Genomic DNA, 5,681 nt, shown 5'->3' on the forward strand with positions numbered 1-5,681 from the left:
TCCTACCCTAAGATTTCTCTTTCCTTTAAGATTTCAGCTGGTAATTCAGTCATTCCAATACTATTCTCACCATAATTCTTGCTAACTTTAATATCCACTTACTGATAGGGTCCTTTCAATCACCTAACTTCTAAAGTTTTTGTCCTTCTTTTTTCCAATAATGTTGACTTCCATCTTAGCCACTCACTAACATGGTCATGTCTCTAGAACTGCACTGTTCCATATGGCAGTTACTAGCATCATGTTGCTTTTTCATTTAAAATGTATTAAAATTAAATATAATTTAAATTTCATTTCCTTAGCCCATTATCAGTGCCACTAGTGGCAACAATAATAGATAGCGGGTATCAATGCTCGGAATCTTGTCATTACCTATAACTGCAACTCTTCCATAATGTCAATATGAAGTATCACACTCTTTGTGATGCTCAATAATTTAAAAATTGTGTTAACTTTATTGGAGTCACATTGGTTAATCACACTATATAAATTTCAGGCTTACAACTGTGCTTTTTTGTTGTTTCGTTTTATTTTTTTAAATATATATATATTATTTCAGAGAGGAAGGTAGAGGGAGAGACAGAAACATCAATGATGAGAGAATATTAGTGATTGGTTGCCTCCTGCACACCCACCACCAAGGATCAAATCCACAACCCAGGCATGTGCCCTGACCAGGAATCAAACCATGACCTCCTGGTTCATAGGTCAACGCTCAACCACTAAGCCACACCGGCCAGGCATGTTGTTTTTTAATCCTCACCTGAGGACATGCTTAGAAGGAGGAAGGGGGGGTGGGGAGACAGAGAGACAGAAGAGAGGAGAGGAGGGAAGGGAAGGGGAGAGGAGAAACATTGATGTGAGAGAGACAGAGAGACAGAAGAGAGAGAGAGGAAGGGAAGGGAGAGGAGAAACATTGATGTGAGAGAGAAACATTGATTTGTTGTTCTACTTATTTGTGCATTCATTGGTTGACTCTTGTATGTGCCCTGACAGGGGATGGAATCCGCAACCTTAGCATATTGGGATGACGTTCTAACCAACTGAGCTACCTGACCAGGGCTCCACTGGATCTTTTCTACCATCCTAAAAACACAGGTTTATTTCTTCCATCTGAAAAAAAAAAAATGACTATTGACCTCAGTTTTCCCTCCAGTGACTCCTCCATTTCCTTCCACCACCTTTTAGCAACAGTCTTTGAAAAAGCAGTCTGCTCCTATGAACCAGGACGTCACGATTTGATTCCTGGTCGGGGCACATGCCCAGGTTGCTGGCTCAATGCCCAAGGGGGATATGCAGGAGGCAGCCCATCAATGACTCTCTCTCGTCATTGATATTTCTATCTCTCTCTCCCTCTCCTTTCCTCTCTGAAATCAATAAAAATATTTTTTTAAAAAGAAAGAGCAGTATGCTGCACTCACTATCTCTATCTTCTCTCCTACTCTCTTTTGAATACACATTGATCAAGTTTTTGCCCTACACCATGTCATCAATTCTCTTGTCAAGATCACCAAAGATTTCCACATGGCTAAACCTAATAGCCAATCTCTGTCCTCATCTGGCTTGACCTATTAGCAACATGTGACACACTTGATCCCTCCTATCTTCTTGCAATGCTTTGCTTGACTCCTAACCTGGCTTTTCTCCCTATCTTACTATTTGTCCTTCTCAGTCTTTGTTGGTTTTCTCCTATCTCCCTGACCTCTGAACATGGAAATATATTAATCTTTGAATTTCTTCTCTTCAATGTCTACACTCTATGGTAAATTAAATGATGGTTTGCAACTATTTGCTCCTTCCTTCTATGAGTATTGTGTATCCACACCCTTTGGATTTGTTTTGATGTGCCTCTTCTGTGCACAATATACATCCTGGTCCTATTGTAGGGCTGGACTATGTGACTTTCTGTCTTTTTTCTTTCTTTTTTTTTTAAGTGTATATTCCTTTTCATTTACTTATGTTTAAATATGTTTTTTATTTTATTTATTTCAGAGAGAGGAAGGGAAAGGGAGAGAAAGATAGAAATATCAATGATGAGAGAGAATCAATGATCAGCTGCCTCCTGCACAACCCCCATTGGGGATTGAGCCCATAACCCGGGCATGTGCCCTGACAGGGAATGGAACCGTGACCTCCTGGTTCATAGATCAACTGACACTCAACCAGTGAGCCACACCGGCTGGGTCATCCCTGATTTCTTACTTTTGCTCATATTTCTTGCCCAATTTATCAACAAATCATATTAGTTCTACTTTCAAAATAAATCTAGAATCTGAAAACTTTTCACTTCCCATTCACTGGTACCACTAGCCCAAGCTGTTATCATTTCTATCCCCCTACCAATGGGTTGGTCTCCTTTGTTTTCTCCATCCATAGTCTCAGCTCCTAACATTACTAGAGAAAGTTCTTCTCAAGTAGGAGAGAAAGTTCTTCTCAAGTAGGAAAACAAAATTAATCAGTAACTAACCAGCAAATACCCCCTGACCTCAGCTAGGTCATAGTTACTCACAAGTTATCTTTTAATTTTCTCTAATCACTTTTTACCACCTTAGTATCACCTTAGTGCAAGCCACCATTATCTCTTACCTGGATAATGCTTTTTGGCTCATACAAATGTTATTTTTCATGCTAAAATTTTTATAAATTTTATTGTGTCAGACACAATTCAAAAGCAACAGTTACAAGTGAACTAAAAAGTAGCTCTTTGGGGCACTTCTATTCACTTTACTATCATAAGCATGTTTTGTTACATGCACAGCAACAATAGTTATAACTTACAGAACTGTTCAACTTGGAAATTAAGTAAGTGTGCTATGCCCCACCGGCGTGGCTAGGTGGTTGAGCATCGACCCATGAGCTAGGAGGTCAGGTTTCAATTCCTGGTCAGGGCACATACCTGGGATTATTTGCTGATTGAAAGTGACAAAAACAAAAACAAAAAACAAAACAACACTGGGGAGAACTGGCTGTTGCCTCCTTAACTCAGTAATTAATATTCGCATCACTAAATTGTACACAGCATCAGCTAGGAATATTCCTGACAAAAATGTTTAACTTAAATTGAAATTTCCAGTTTACAGGGAATAAGGGGTGGATGTTAAATGACATAAAACAAAGAAACAATCAGACAAATCCAGAGGTGAAAGATTAGATAGGGACCATGGGCCCAGTTCAACAATTCAGTAACATAATAAAGAGGGAAGGGAGCATTGTTGAAGTCAAAAGAGAATTAAGCCCTGGCCTGTGCAGCTCAGTTGGTTGGAGTGTAGTCCCATACAGCGAAAGGTCAGAGCTCGTGCAGGAGGCAATTGATTAACGTTCCTCTCTCCCTTCCTCTCTCCCTAAAATTTTTTTTTTAACACACACACACACACACACACACAAACAAAAAAACAAAAAACATGTCCTTGGGTGAGGATTAAGAAATAATAATTCATTTTTATTTTTTGTTAATCTTCACCCAAGGATATTTTTCCATTGCTTTTCAGGGAGAATGGAAGAGAAAGGGAAAGACAGAGGGAAACATCGATGTGAGAGAAACACATCGATTGGTTGCCTCCTGCACCAGCCCCGAACCAGGGCCCAGGCCCCAGGAGGAGCCAGCAACCAAGGTACGTGTCCTTGACTGGAATCAAACCCAGGACCCTTTGGTCCACAGGCCTACGCTCTATCCACTGAGCCAAACCGACTCCCCTACCTTCCACTCTCTCTAAAAAATCAATGGGAAAATATCTTCAGGTAAGGATTAACAAAAAATAAAATAAAATAAAAAACAAAAGAAAGGGAAAATATCTTCAGGTAAGGATTAACAAAAAATAAAATAAAATAAAAAACAAAAGAAACAGGTGAAGTTAACTTTTTTAAAATGTCATTTCTTCTATAGTTTAATTTAAAATACTTCAGGAAAACAAAGATGAAGCAAATAAGGCAAACTGTTAAATCTGTTAAATCTACATGCAAGTATATTGGTACCTGTTATGGTACTCGACTTTTCTGTATATTTGAAATTATAATAAACTTAGTGGTAGAAAGAAAGTGATAAAGTAGTAGTCTGAGATGGTAACTGAGTCAAAGTTGCTTTTACTGTGAATATGTTTATAAGCTGAAAGGAGGCAATATGGAGAGAGAGGGAGAACTGATTGAACAAGTCAAACAAGTGGGATAGGATAGAATATAAGGACAGGTGAAGAGTTCAGACCCAGAAATGTTGGTCAGCACCCATTTCTGAGAAAAGAGGGACAAAAATAATGAGTGAAGAGATGAGAGGATTCTAAAGTGGAGACAAAAAAAAAAAGTGGAGAAAGCCAATATAGGGAATGGCCTTTGAGTGGAGGAAGGTTAAGAAGGGTAGATCAAGAATAGTGATGGGACCTAGCTGGTTTGGCTCAGTGGATAGAGTGTCGGCCTACAGACTGAAGGGTCCCAGGTTCGATTCTGGTCAAGAGCAAATGCCTGGGTTGTGGGCTCAATCCCCAGTGTGGGGTATGCAGGAAGCAGCCAATCAATTATTTTCTTTCATCATTGATGTTTCTATCTCTCTCTCCCTCTACCTTCCTCTCTGAAAAAAAAAAAAAAAAGAATAGTGATGGGAGACCAGCTGGCGTGGATCAGTGGTTGTGCATTGACCTATGAACCAGGAGGTTGTGGTTCAATTCCCAATTCCCAGTCAGGGCACATGCCTGGGTTGAGGGCTTGATCCCCAGTGGGGGGTGTGCAGCAGGCACCCAATTGATGATTCTCTCTCATCATTGATGTTTCTATCTATCTCTCCCTCTCTCTTCCTCTCTGAAATCAGTTAAAATTTTTTTTTAAAAAGAAGAAGAATAGTGATGGGGATTTGAGAATGAGAAAGTTCTGAAAATGATGCTGGATAAATTCTGCAGGAATGCAATGCTGAAGAGAGGTGTTACCCAGATGAAGTTAGATAGCATTCATTTATAGTGAACCTAATCAGTGTGATTTTTATGATTTCCTTTGGAGATGTTAAAAAATCTGGAAATGATAAGAGGGATAAATGCTGATGGGAATATATATATATATATCCCTGACCAGTTTGTCTCAGTGGTTAGAGCATCACCCTACAGACCGAAGGGTTTGGGGTTCAATTCCCGGTCAATGCCCTGTACCTTGGTTTCAGGTCACGCAGGAGGCAACCAATCGATGTGTCTCCCTCACATGGATGTTTCTTTCTCTCCCTCCTTCCCCATCCCGTCTGCTCTGTCTGAATATCAATGGAAAAAATATCCTCGGGTAAGGATTAAAAAATAAAAAAAAACATATACATATATTTAAATCTGGAAATGGAGGAAAACCACAGAATGCTAGGTTTACCCTAGAGTGGAAGATGAAAAGGTGATAATCCTACAAATTAAATGGGTGATTGTGGCTGTTTCTAGGTTTTAAATTAGGCCACACAGAACTAGCAACTCATAGGAAGCCCCCGGTATAACATAAAACATTGAGCTTGCTCACAACTGGCTTTGGGTGAGACTGGAAGGGCATGAATAGATTAAAACAAAAAAGGCTGAAAGGAATAGAAAGTCGTTTACTGTGAAGGAAGGATTAATGGGAGTGAAGGTGTGGAACAAGTAGAGGAAATAAGTTGTAGTCAAGACAGGAAGCACAGAGGGAGAAAGTCTGGAGAATATAAAATTTCAAGTGATGGTGAGGTCCCAGGCATG

Source organism: Myotis lucifugus, unplaced genomic scaffold (genome assembly GCF_000147115.1).
Source record: "Myotis lucifugus unplaced genomic scaffold, Myoluc2.0 scaffold_156, whole genome shotgun sequence".
NCBI classification, from domain to species: domain Eukaryota; kingdom Metazoa; phylum Chordata; class Mammalia; order Chiroptera; family Vespertilionidae; genus Myotis; species Myotis lucifugus.